The 13,973-nt window shown below is 48.5% G+C and overlaps 4 non-coding genes across 4 annotated transcripts; 1 reads left to right on the top strand and 3 right to left on the bottom strand.

The window, feature by feature from the left end:
• Positions 1-1,224: 1,224 nt before the first annotated feature.
• On the bottom strand, positions 1,225-1,298 carry trnai-aau (transfer RNA isoleucine (anticodon AAU)). The gene has a single exon. It is a non-coding gene; the product is annotated as a tRNA-Ile (tRNA).
• Positions 1,299-1,408: 110 nt separating this feature from the next.
• trnas-cga (transfer RNA serine (anticodon CGA)) lies at positions 1,409-1,490 on the top strand. The gene has a single exon. It is a non-coding gene; the product is annotated as a tRNA-Ser (tRNA).
• An 813-nt stretch (positions 1,491-2,303) lies between these two features.
• trnai-aau (transfer RNA isoleucine (anticodon AAU)) lies at positions 2,304-2,377 on the bottom strand. The gene has a single exon. It is a non-coding gene; the product is annotated as a tRNA-Ile (tRNA).
• A 9,536-nt stretch (positions 2,378-11,913) lies between these two features.
• trnai-aau (transfer RNA isoleucine (anticodon AAU)) lies at positions 11,914-11,987 on the bottom strand. The gene has a single exon. It is a non-coding gene; the product is annotated as a tRNA-Ile (tRNA).
• Between the last annotated feature and the right edge of the window lie 1,986 nt (positions 11,988-13,973).

Raw genomic sequence — 13,973 nt, 5'->3', positions numbered from 1 at the left:
GCAGAAGGGAGAAAATTAATTATAGTTGTTCCAGTCTCTAAACATATAGAATCTAGAACATAGAGCAGTTCAACCCTGGACAGACCATTCAGACCGTTATATACTGATCTTGATGGACTCCTCCACTCCCCTAACATTCATGTGTCTATCTAAAGGCCTCTTAAACTTCACCTAACAGCCTGCCATGGTACCCCATACAATCCAGTCGCCTGCAACTCGCTACGTTAAAAAAAATCTTGCCCCTCATGTCACCTTTAAACCTGCCCTCTCTAGTCTTAAAAGCATGTGCTGTGGGGTACGACATTTCAATCCTGGGGTAAAGGACTCTGAATGGACTCGGTCTATGCCTCTCATAAGTTAAAAACCTCTGTCAGGTCTCCCCTCGGCCTCCAATCCTCAGCCTCCTATCAGTTCTACGATGGTAGAACAACCCAAGTATTTTCTCTTAGTACAAGGGTATCAACTCTTGAAATGAGTACCAGACTTACTTAGAAAGTCTGTACTTCTTTTGAAATTACTTTGGCCTGTAAACAAAACAAAATGGATTTCAAACCATCGAGTTCAAGAGCCATGAAATAACGTTACAGCTGCACAAGATCTTGGTCAGACCCCACTAGGAGTTCTGTGCTCAGTTCTGGTCGCCTCATTATCGGAAGGCTGTGGATTCTACATAGAGGGTGCAGAGGAGATTTACAAGGATGTTGCCCGGATTGGGGAGCATGCCTTATGAGAATAGATGAGTGAACTCGGCCTTTTCTCCTTGGAGCGAAGGAGGATGAGAGGTGACCTGATAGAGGTGTATCAGATGATGAGAGGCCTTGATTGTGTGGATAGTCAGGGCTGAAATGGCTAAAGCAAGTGGGCATAGTTTTAAGGTGGGTGTAAATAGGGGATGTCAGAGGTTTTTCCACACAGGGAGTGGTGGGTGGAATGCACAGTCAGTGACGGTGAAGGCGACTACACAAGGTCTTTTAAGAGATTCTTAAATGGGAGCATGGAGCTTAGAAAAATAGAGGGCTATGCGGTAGGGAAAGCCTACTCGAGTAGGTTACCTGATCGGCACAACATTGTGCTGCAGATGTCTGGGTTCAAAAGTAACATTTAAAATAATTGATCATGTTTTATTTTTAAAATCCTCCGTTATTGTGTTTACAGGCCGAAACGGATATTTTTTTTCAAAATGCGTACTTTCGGAATACATAAGCGCATAATTCTGCCAGCAGTTGGCCCGTACGGGGATCGAACCCGCGACCTTGGCGTTATTAGCACCACGCTCTAACCAGCTGAGCTAACCGGCCCGCCTGAGGAAGCGGACGTGCCGCGGAGCGCCCAGAAGGGAAGGTTCCTACGCGGCTTCCTGCAGCTGGCGGCTTGATTCGGGCCGCGCGGGAAACGCTGCCTGTGTGCGGCTGCGATGGCCGAGTGGTTAAGGCGTTGGACTCGAAATCCAATGGGGTTTCCCCGCGCAGGTTCGAACCCTGCTCGCAGCGACTCGTTTTCTCAGCGGCATCTCCCGAGTTTATTTTATTGCGTGATCTGGCAGAGAATCTGAGTTAACATCCAGATAATAGCACCAGAGTTAATATCACCGGCCTATGCTGTGAAATATCAATTCAGCACTGCAATATTGCACGCAACTAAAACGTTCCTACAGAGAAAATGCATATTAATTCAGATGGTGCAAAAAATTTTATTAAGCAAAATATACTTTATTCAAAAATAAATTATATACAATAAACAATTCAATGAGTTTCAATCCTTTACAACTGTTTCCTTTGCTGTCGTTACATTTTCACACTTCTCGTTACCCACGTATTTACACTCAGGGGTATACGCCACGCCCCCTCTACCCCTCAGCCCTAACTTTCCCACCGGGCACAGATGGTGCAAAATACATCATTTTTATAGCATCCAGTTTACACGACCTCCTTGCAGCGAGGAATGCGTCCCAATTCAGACGGCAAGCCTGAAAAAGCTCCTCAAAGCCCATCCAACGATGCGTTGCTGTATTAGAAAGTAGTTTCTGTAATTCGCCTGGAAACTAACTCCACTGGACTGCAAACTAAATCTTAGCCACACGTTCCGTAAGTCCCTGCAATTATGTATTAAAATTACCAACTGGATACAAATTGTTAGTAAAACATTGAAAATGCTGTTAAAGTAAGTTGTGGGCTGTAAGATTCATCTGCACCAGCGTTGTCGGTCAGATATGTATTCCTACAGCAGTCGTCATCCGAGTTTGTTAAATGTGGAGTTGCTGAACCACAGTCGGGAACATTTCTGGGTTCCGTGAGCAAAAGCACTGGCCCGTACGGGGATCGAACCCGCGACCTTGGCGTTATTAGCACCACGCTCTAACCAACTGAGCTAACCGGCCATGCTATACATCTATACATACATTCTATAGGATGAATTATGCTACTTTCTATCCAAAACCGGCCACTAGGAATAGTTATTGTGGAATGAATTACTGTAGTACATGTCCAGGTCTTTAACAGATCACCACTGAATGCAGAATTCGAAGACAGCTAAGCTGAAAGGACAATAGAGAAATTAATTCAAAATAAAAAGCAAACCCAGATATTGCGTATGCAGAGACAGGGGTATTGCCTATCAGGCGCAATCAAAGACATAGAACCACAAAACATAGGAGCAGAATTAGGCCATTCGGCCCATCGGGTCTGCCCCGCCATTCCATCGTGGCTGATTTACTTTCCCTCTCAAATCCATTCGCCTGTCACCTTTGACTCCCTGACTAATCAAGAACCGACGCAGCTCCCGTCTACATATACTTAATAACTTCCCCATAGTCGAGTTTAGGGTTATCTGTACAAGTGCACTGAAAAATCTCTGGTACATTGCATCATATAAGCAGCATTCACAATTTAAAAAAATTAAGTATGAACTATCACATTTTTACAAGAAATAATACAATTAGAACAAAAATGAAAGCGCATTGTAGTGCAAAGTGGTCACAGTGTTTCTGTACCGAGGTGGTGACCGGGGTTGTGCCGGTCGGGCCAGGAACCGAACGGTTGAAGGGAAGTCGCTGTTCCTGACCCTGGTGGGGTGGGACTTCAGGCTTCAGCACCTCCTGCCCGGTGGAGCTGTCAGAAGATGGCCTGGCCCTCTCCAGCTTCTCACTCCATCCACATTTGCTTACCTGGTCTCACCTGTCACCGGGTATTACTGCCTCTCCATCGGTGTTGTCTGACCTGCCGAGCTCCTCCAGCTTTTTATTTCCGCTAATTCGTGACCAACACACCTCTGCAGATTCCTGATGCGTATAATTGTACACTTAGTGGACACTTTATTAGGTACACCTCATTAATGCAAATATCTGATTAGCCAATCACGCGGCAGCATCTCTCAATCCATAAGCACATCAGATTTGGGGAGAAATGTGATCTGGATATAGTAGAAGAGATTGATAGCGAGGGCTCCAGAGACGAGGGGAATGAATCCCTCTGTTCTATCATTCATAAAGTTGCTCAGTTGGCTATTCCGCTACGAAATGTTCCTCAGCGTTGGTTCCAAGGTGGAATAAAGATTGTGATATAGCAGTAACAAACAGAAATAGAGCTGACAGGAAATTCAGGAAGTACCCAGTGTTGGATAATGTTATGGAGTATAAAAAGGAACCAGCAGTGGCAAGGAGAGTAATTAAAAATGCAAAGAGGGATAGTTGGAGAACCCTGGGCCCTGAGACACCTATAAAGCAGCTGTGGATGATCATTCACAGAATGTCAGGGATATATGGAAAACCATCTATCCCAGCTTTGCTGGAAGGAGACATTGAAGCTGTAACCAACAAGGAAAAGGCTGATATGTTTGTCGAGGCGTTCCAAGCGTTACAAGTTCTGGAGAGTCAGGTGATTTGAGAAAGGAAATTATGTAAAAGGAAAGTTGGAAATTGGACTGGAGCTTGGATGATAACAGCTCCGTGAATTTGTTTTTCTCCCTTCAGGAATTGCAGGAAGCTGTCCAATCAGGTACGAACACTTCTCCTGATAGAGATGGGACTGTGTTATGAATTGATTAAGCATTTAGATGACTTTCTATTAATAGAAATGCTAGCTCTGTTTAAATCAGTGTGGAAAGAAGGAAAATTACCAGTAGAATGGAAGCATGTGGTGATAGTTCCAGTTTTTAAAGCCAGGTAAAGACGAGTCTAGTCCCAGTTCATATTGGCCTATAGCTTTAACATCAGTGCTTTGTAAAACTATGGAATGGATGGTCATCAACAGACTTGTTTAGTTTTTAGAAAATAAGGGACACTTCACTGCCCATCAAAATGGTTTTAAAACTGGAAGATCAACAATGGAATCTGTTGCCCTTTTAGATCATGATATTAAAAAGGTGTTTCAAAATAGAGAAGTAATGCTAAGTGTATCTCTAGATATTGAAAGAGCATTTGACTCACTATGGAAGGAAGGTTTATTAATTAAACTCTATGATGCGAGAATTAGAGGTAGAATGTTCAATTGGATCAAAGATTTTCTTACGGAAAGGACAATTCAAGTAAGGATAGGTGGAACCAGCTCCAAGTCAGTTAAAATAGATAATGGTACCCCTCAGGGAAGCATCCAGTTCTTTTAAATGTCATGATAAACAATATCTTTGAGCAGGTAGGGACAGGATTTGGCAAATCATTGTTTGAAGACGATGGTGCGATCTGGAAAAGAGGAAGAAACGTCAATTAAAGCAGGTACAAAAGGCTTTAAGATCAGTTGAAAACTGGGCAAACAAATGGGGTTTCAGGATTCTAAGTATTCTAAGCTTCTAAGCTCTATAAAACTCTAGTTAGGCCACACTTGGAGTACTGTGTCCAGTTCTGGTCGCCTCACTATAGGAAGGATGTGGAAGCATTGGAAAGGGTACAGAGGAGATTTACCGGGATGCTGCCTGGTTTAGAGAGTATGCATTGTGCTCAGAGATTAAGGGAGCTAGGGCTTTACTCTTTGGAGAGAAGGAGGATGAGAGGAGACATGATAGAGGTGTACAAGATATTTAGAGGAATAGACAGAGTGGACAGCCAGCACCTCTTCCCCAGGGCACCACTGTTCAGTACAAGAGGACATCACTTTAAGGTAAGGGGAGGGAAGTTCAAGGGGGATATTAGAGGAAAGTTTTTCACTGAGAGTGGTTGGTGCATGGAATGCACTGCCTGAGTCAGTGGTGAAGGCAGATACACTTGTATCTTAAGAGACTAAGTTTATCTTAAGTTTAAGAGACTACTAGACAGGTATATGGAGGAATTTAAGGTGGGGGGTTATATGGGAGGCAGGTTTGAGGGTCGGCACAACATTGTGGGCCGAAGGGCCTGTAATGTGCTGTACTATTCTATGTTCTATGTTCTAAGTCCAAGTATATGACTTTTGGCTTTAGAAGAAAGATTCTAGTTTGTGAATTGTGTCTGTATGATTCTCCATTAGAAAGGGTCAAGGTATTCAAGTTCTTAGGTGTCTGGTTTGATGAAAGACTTACTTGGAGGGTTCATGTAGATAAAACAATTGGAAAGTGTGAGAAAGTTTTAAATGTTATGAGAAGTATTGCTGGATGTGACTGGGGAGCAGGGCGGGAAACTATGTATCAAGCTATGATTAGATCAGAAATTGATTATGGTTGTATTGTTTATGGTTCTGCTGCTACAGCAGTGCTTGGAAAGTTAGACACTGCAGTCCAAAGCACTTAGACTCTGCTGTGGAGCTTTCAGAACAACATCAGTCCCTGCATTATGTGTGGAGATGGGAGAAGAGCCTCTACATTTAAGATGAGTTAAGTTGGGCCTGTAGTATTGGGCAAAACTAAATGGCTTCAATCACAGCTGTCCATCAAAATGTCTTTTGCAGGAGACGTCGGAGCACCAAAGTAAAACCAAAAGATATCTATTTTTAGATTTGGTTAATATCTGGGCTGTGAAATTGAAACTGATTGAGGAAGACATAGCTGAACAAATTTGCTTTCCATCCATTCCTTCTTGGCTTTGGCCAGAACTAGAAGTAGATCTGTTCCTCCTTTCTCAGCTTCAAGGAAGCAGAGCAATTTCAACAATGCCGATTGTAAATGAACGTTTAAATAATAAACGGGGATCTTATCTGAAGATTTTTACTGATGTCTCAGTGGACCCGGAGAGCAGTGAGGCAGGATTTGGGATGTACATGTCTCAACTTGGAGTTGAGATCGGTCACTGGGTTTCAGATGGTGTTTCTGTCTTTGCAACAGAATTATTAACAATCCTCTGGGCCTTATGGTGATAGAAGACTCTCAGTCATGCAGGGTTGTCGTCTGTTCAGATTCTGCTGCTGCCTTAGAGGCTATAAAAGGGAATAAATCAAAAGCTTGTCCTGACATAGTTATTGAGATTCTCTTAGTTTTGTTTAGAGTAGGGAAGATTGGTTGTGAAGTCAGATTTACATGGATACCTGGGCATGCTGGGGTGGAGGGAAATGAAATTGTGGATGGCATTGCTAAGTCTTCCTTACAGAGTGGGCAAGAAGGAATTAGAATACCCCCAGGCAGAGCAGAATTGAGAAGTAGGATTTAAAAAAAGTGCATAGAGAAGAAATAGCAAGAGGATTGGAAAAATGAATTAAAGGGAAGGAATTTCTTTTCTAGTCACCCTCTAGTTAAAAAGGTCTCAGACTGTTACTCTTTAAATCATAGAGATATGGCGAAATTAACAAGACAAGTTGGGGCATTGTGGGCTAAACTATTACTTAAAGGTAATAGGAAAACATCCAAGTGGATAATGTGACTGTGGTCGTGCAGAGACAGTTCAGCATGTTTTGCTGAGTTGTAATCGGTATAAAATTGAAAGGAGAATATTGTTCAAGAGGCTGTCTGACGGGGGACGTATTTTGTTTTTCTATTAAATCTTTGCTTGGCCACCAACGGATTGAAAAGTTTATTATTCTGTTTCTACGTGCGACTAGTTTATATCTGAGAATTTGAGTTTCTTGAAATTCAGTAATTAATTGTCCATCGTGCCGAGGGCAGTAATACGCCTCGACGCGTCGAAACTGCCGGGAAGAGAAGAGCAACAAATGTGATCCAAGTGACTTTGATCGCAGATGAGCTGGTTTCAATGTCTCAGCAACTGCTGATCTCCTGGGAGCTTCACGCCCAACAGTCTCTAGAGTTTACAGAGAACCTTGCAAAGATTTTTTTAAAAAGACCATCCAGTGAGAAGTAGTTCTGTGGGACAACGTATTACGGTGACAAGAAAGGAGAATTGGGCTGGGGGGGGGGGGTAATAAATCGGCCATGATGGAATGGCTGAGCAGACTCGATGGGCTGAATGGCCTGATGTCCAGTGTCTTGTATTCCACGAGCCCGACAACGCGGTAGCACCGCTGATTCGGAATGTGAGGAAGGTGATCGCTTCAGCAATGGGGAAGAAGCTGTTACTGAGGTTAGTTGTCTGGCCCCTGTATCCCCCCCCCCCCCCCCAGACGGCAGAAGAGAGGGAAGGGAGTGTTCAGGGTGGCAGGGATCCTTGACCCTCCTCAGACAACACACCGTGCAGGTAACCTGCTGATCTGGTGAACTATTTTACTATTGTCACTCGTGCCGAGGTGCAGCGAGAAACTTTGCTTCAGAGATGCAAAGTGTGGACGCAGTATGAACCCTGGCATCGCCTCCCGACAGACAGCCGCGGAGACAAGGAACCCGTTCAAAGTAACTCTCAACGCACGCACAAAGAACATATTGCGCAAATGGCAGAAATGAGCAAAAGACGCGATATGGAACATCAAAGCACAAAGGAATGTGAATCGGGCGCTGCGGCCGCCCCGATCAACAACAACGGGAAAGGAGAACAACACACACCAAATGCTGGAGAGGCTCAGCAGGCCAGGCAGCACGATCGGGCCGAAACCCCCGGTCAGGGTGCGTCACGTCATTACATGAATACCACCCATACACATCAGATCAGTACTTCAGAAAAATGATAGGTGTGTGACAGTCAGAGAGAGAGAGCAGTGCAGGCAGGTGATCGGGTGCAAGGGTCTCGACGAGGTCAATGATCAGCAGGGTAGAAGCTCACCTTGAGCCGGGAGGTACGTGCTTTATGTATCTTCTGCCTGCTGGGAGGGTACGTGTCGGGGTGTGACTGTGCTGGCTGCCTTACCGAGGCAACAAGAAGTGTGGCGGAGTTTCTGTGATGTGCTGAGACTGAGCCGTGCCCACAGCTCTCTGCAGTGCTTGCAGTCGCGGGCAGGACAGCTGCCGGTCCCCGTTGAAGTGAACCCGGTCCCGGTCAGCACATCCTGAGAGAACCGTCATGGACAAGTTGAATCTCACCTGGTCCCTCAACACCAGCTCCATAGCAAAGAAAGCCCAGCAGCGTCTCTACTTTCTGTGAAGGCTGAGGAAAGTCCATCTCCCACCCCCCATCCTCATCACATTCTACAGGGGTTGTATTGAGAGCATCCTGAGCAGCTGCATCACTGACTGGTTCGGAAATTGCACCATCTCGGATCGCAAGACCCTGCAGCGGATAGTGAGGTCAGCTGAGAAGATCGTCGAGGTCTCTCTTCCCGCTATCACGGACATTTACACTACACGCTGCATCCGCAAAGCAAACAGCATTATGAAGGACCCCATGCACCCCTCATACAAACTCTTCTCCCTCCTGCCGTCTGGGAAAAGGCTCTGAAGCATTTGGGCTCTCACGACCAGACTATGTAACAGTTTCTTCCCCCAAGCCATCAGACTCCTCATTAACCAGAGTCTGGACTGACATCCTGCCCTATTATCTTGTTTATTATTTATTGTAATGCCTGCAGTGTTTTTGTGCACTTTATGTAGTCCTGCAGTCTAGTGTAGCTTTCTCTGTGTTTTATTTTACATAGTTCAGTCTAGTTTTTGTACTGTGTCATGTAACACCATGGTCCTGAAAAACGTTGTCTCATTTCTACTATGAACTGTACCAGCAGTTGTGGTCGAAATGACAATAAAAGTGACTTGACTTGATATGAATCTTCTCTGGCACCTGAGAAAGTGAACACACTGATGAGCCTGACTGATCACCACATCGGTGATAGTTACAGGGGGAGACTGACGGGGAGGGTTATAGTTACGGGAGAGACTCACGGGGAGGGTTATAGTTACAGGGGGAGACTGACGGGGAGGGTTATAGTTACGGGGGGAGACTGACGGGGAGGGTTATAGTTACAGGGGGAGACTGACGGGGAGGGTTATAGTTACAGGGGGAGACTGACGGGGAGGGTTATAGTTACAGGGGAGACTGACGGGGAGGGTTATAGTTACAGGGGAGACTGACGGGGAGGGTTATAGTTACAGGGGGAGACTGACGGGGAGGGTTATAGTTACAGGGGGAGACTGACGGGGAGGGTTATAGTTACAGGGGGAGACTGACGGGGAGGGTTATAGTTACGGGGGGAGACTGACGGGGAGGGTTATAGTTACAGGGGGAGACTGACGGGGAGGGTTATAGTTACGGGGGGAGACTGACGGGGAGGGTTATAGTTACAGGGGGAGACTGACGGGGAGGGTTATAGTTACGGGGGGAGACTGACGGGGAGGGTTATAGTTACAGGGGGAGACTGACGGGGAGGGTTATAGTTACGGGGGGAGACTGACGGGGAGGGTTATAGTTACAGGGGGAGACTGACGGGGAGGGTTATAGTTACGGGGGAGACTGACGGGGAGGGTTATAGTTACAGGGAGAGACTGACGGGGAGGGTTATAGTTACAGGGAGAGACTGACGGGGAGGGATATAGTTACGGGGGAGACTGACGGGGAGGGTTATAGTTACAGGGAGAGACTGACGGGGAGGGTTATAGTTACAGGGAGAGACAGACTAGGAAGGTTATAGTTACAGGGGGAGACTGACGGGGAGGGTTATAGTTACGGGGAGACTGACGGGGAGGGTTATAGTTACAGGGAGAGACTGACGGAGAGGGTTATAGTTACAGGGAGAGACTGACGGGGAGGGTTATAGTTACAGGGGGAGACTGACGGGCAGGGTTATAGTTACAGGGAGAGACAGACTAGGAGCGTTATAGTTACAGGGGGAGACTGACGGGGAGGGTTATAGTTACGGGGAGAGACTGACGGGGAGGGTTATAGTTACAGGGAGAGACAGACTAGGAAGGTTATAGTTACAGGGAGAGACTGACGGAGAGGGTTATAGATACAGGGGGAGACTGACAGAGAAGGTTATAGTTACAGGGGGAGACTGACGGGGAGGGTTATAGTTACAGGGGGAGACTGACGGGGAGGGTTATAGTTACAGGGAGAGACTGACGGGGAGGGATATAGTTACAGGGGGAGACTGACGGAGAAGGTTATAGTTACAGGGGGAGACTGACGGAGAGGGTTATAGTTACAGGGGGAGACTGACGGAGAGGGTTATAGTTACAGGGGGAGACTGACGAGGAGGGTTATAGTTACTGGGGGAGACTGACAGGGACGGTTATAGATACAGGGAGAGACTGACGGGGAGGGTTATAGTTACAGGGAGAGACTGACGGAGAGGGTTATAGTTACAGGGAGAGACTGACGGGGAGGGTTATAGTTACAGGGGGAGACTGACGGGGAGGGTTATAGTTACAGGGGGAGACTGACGGGGAGGGTTATAGTTACAGGGAGAGACAGACTAGGAGGGTTATAGTTACAGGGGGAGACTGACGGGGAGGGTTATAGTTACGGGGAGAGACAGACTAGGAGGGTTATAGTTACAGGGGGAGACTGACGGGGAGGGTTATAGTTACAGGGAGAGACTGACGGGGAGGGTTATAGTTACAGGGAGAGACAGACTAGGAAGGTTATAGTTACAGGGAGAGACTGACGGAGAGGGTTATAGATACAGGGGGAGACTGACGGAGAAGGTTATAGTTACAGGGGGAGACTGACGGGGAGGGTTATAGATACAGGGGGAGACTGACGGAGAAGGTTATAGTTACAGGGGGAGACTGACGGGGAGGGTTATAGTTACAGGGGGAGACTGACGGGGAGGGTTATAGTTACAGGGAGAGACTGACGGGGAGGGTTATAGTTACAGGGAGAGACTGACGGAGAGGGTTATAGTTACAGGGGGAGACTGACGGAGAGGGTTATAGTTACAGGGGGAGACTGACGAGGAGGGTTATAGTTACTGGGGGAGACTGACAGGGACGGTTATAGATACGTGGAGACTGACGGAGAGGGTTATAGATACAGGGGGAGACTGACGGAGAAGGTTATAGTTACAGGGGGAGACTGACGGGGAGGGTTATAGTTACAGGGAGAGACTGACGGGGAGGGTTATAGTTACGGGGGAGACTGACGGGGAGGGTTATAGTTACAGGGGGAGACTGACGGAGAGGGTTATAGTTTCGGGAGAGACTGACAGGGGGTATATACAGGTCCGAATATCAGATCTGTGATTTGCATGTCCTGGAGTCTAGGCCCGAAGGTCAAGCCCGCAATTGGTGAGATGAGGCCTGATGTCTGCGGAGCGAGGACTGGAAGCCTGGGGCGGTCTATGGCGGGCTTGGAGGCCTGACTGTGTGCATGGATCGTTCTGCTGACTGCTATGTTGGCACCGGCTGCTGCCCGTGGCCTGCCCCCTTCACACGTTGATTGCTTAACACAAGCGATGCATTTCAGTGTTTGCTGTGATAAATAAAAGAATCTGGGGATGTGTACTCAGGACAATACACTTGAACTGCTGAACGTTTAACGACCTGCTATAACGACCCCCGCCCCCCCCCAAAAAAAACTCGGGCAGTTTTAGCGGTTTTATGTTTTGGGTGTACTGATTTGGGACAAATTCCGGAGCGGTTGCAATAAAATACAGACGGCGTTGAGTGGAATCTTGTTGGCAATTTCTTCTCGGGGAAGTCCGCTTCGGGACTGACTGAACTCCGGGTTTAACAGGACATTCCTCAGAGGAAGAAAAGCACTGGCCCGTACGGGGATCGAACCCGCGACCTTGGCGTTATTAGCACCACGCTCTAACCAGCTGAGCTAACCGGCCGCGTTGCTGCAACCTCGGGGACATCAGATGTTACACAATAATTCTGCGGAGCTACATATTTCAAAATCATAACTAGAATTAAGTTTAATATCACCGGCATTTATCGTAACACTTGTTCTTACATTACAATGAAACTGTGATTACAGTTTCTACGTAAACTGAAACTAAATGAGTATTGCAAAAAATCAGGGAGGTGCTGTTCAAGGGTTTAATGTCCATTCAGAAATCCGATGGCAGAGGCGAAGACGCTGATCCCGAATCATTGAGAGTGTCAGCCTTCAGGCTCCTGGACCTCTTCCCTGATGTAGTGGATGATGGGGAGGGTAGTGGGTGATGGAGAGGGTAGTGGATGAGGGGGACGGTAGTGGATGATGGGGAGGGTAGTGGATGCTGGGGAGGGTAGTGGATGATGGGGAGGGTAGTGGATGATGGGGAGGGTAGTGGATGACGGGGAGGGTAGTGGATGACGGGGAGGGTAGTGGCTGATGGGGAGGGTAGTGGATGCCGGGGAGGGTAGTGGATGACGGGGAGGGTAGTGGATGACGGGGAGGGTAGTGGATGACGGGGAGGGTAGTGGATGTCGGGGAGGGTAGTGGATGATGGGGATGGTAGTGGATGATGGGGAGGGTAGTGGATGCCGGGGAGGGTAGTGGATGATGGGGAGGGTAGTGGATGACGGGGAGGGTAGTGGATGACGGGGAGGGTAGTGGATGATGGGGAGGGTAGTGGATGACGGGGAGGGTAGTGGATGATGGGGAGGGTAGTGGATGACGGGGAGGGTAGTGGATGACGGGGAGGGTAGTGGATGATGGGGGGGGTAGTGGATGATCGGGAGGGTAGTGGATGATGGGGAGGGTAGTGGATGATGGGGAGGGTAGTGGCTGATCGGGAGGGTAGTGGATGATGGGGAGGGTAGTGGATGATCGGGAGGGTAGTGGATGATGGGGAGGGTAGTGGATGACGGGGAGGGTAGTGGATGACGGGGAGGGTAGTGGATGACGGGGAGGGTAGTGGATGATGGGGAGGGTAGTGGATGCCGGGGAGGGTAGTGGATGATGGGGAGGGTAGTGGATGACGGGGAGGGTAGTGGATGATGGGGAGGGTAGTGGATGACGGGGAGGGTAGTGGATGATCGGGAGGGTAGTGGATGATGGGGAGGGTAGTGGATGACGGGGAGGGTAGTGGCTGATCGGGAGGGTAGTGGATGACGGGGAGGGTAGTGGATGATGGGGAGGGTAGTGGATGACGGGGAGGGTAGTGGATGATGGGGAGGGTAGTGGATGATGCGGAGGGTAGTGGATACCGGGGAGGGTAGTGGATGATGGGGAGGGTAGTGGATGATGGGGAGGGTAGTGGATGATGGGGAGGGTAGTGGCTGATCGGGAGGGTAGTGGATGATGGGGAGGGTAGTGGATGATGGGGGGGGTAGTGGATGCCGGGGTGGGTAGTGGATGACGGGGAGGGTAGTGGATGATGGGGAGGGTAGTGGATGACGGGGACGGTAGTGGGTGATGGGGAGGGTAGTGGATGCCGGGGAGGGTAGTGGATGATGGGGAGGGTAGTGGATGCCTGGGAGGGTAGTGGATGATGGGGAGGGTAGTGGATGACGGGGAGGGTAGTGGATGATGGGGAGAGTAGTGGATGATGGGGAGGGTAATGGATGACGGGGAGGGTAGTGGATGACGGGGAGGGTAGTGGATGATGGGGAGGGTAGTGGATGCCGGGGTGGGTAGTGGATGACGGGGAGGGTAGTGGATGATGGGGAGGGTAGTGGATGACGGGGAGGGTAGTGGATGATGGGGAGGGTAGTGGATGACGGGGAGGGTAGTGGATGACGGGGAGGGTAGTGGATGACGGGGAGGGTAGTGGATGCCGGGGAGGGTAGTGGATGCCGGGGAGGGTAGTGGATGCCGGGGAGGGTAGTGGATGACGGGGAGGGTAGTGGATGACGGGGAGGGTAGTGGATGACGGGGAGGGTAGTGGATG

The sequence above is a fragment of the Hypanus sabinus genome, unplaced genomic scaffold (genome assembly GCF_030144855.1).
Source record: "Hypanus sabinus isolate sHypSab1 unplaced genomic scaffold, sHypSab1.hap1 scaffold_827, whole genome shotgun sequence".
Taxonomy (NCBI): Eukaryota; Metazoa; Chordata; class Chondrichthyes; order Myliobatiformes; family Dasyatidae; genus Hypanus; species Hypanus sabinus.
Note: the sequence above shows the minus strand (reverse complement) of the source record. Positions and strands in the feature narration are given on the sequence as shown.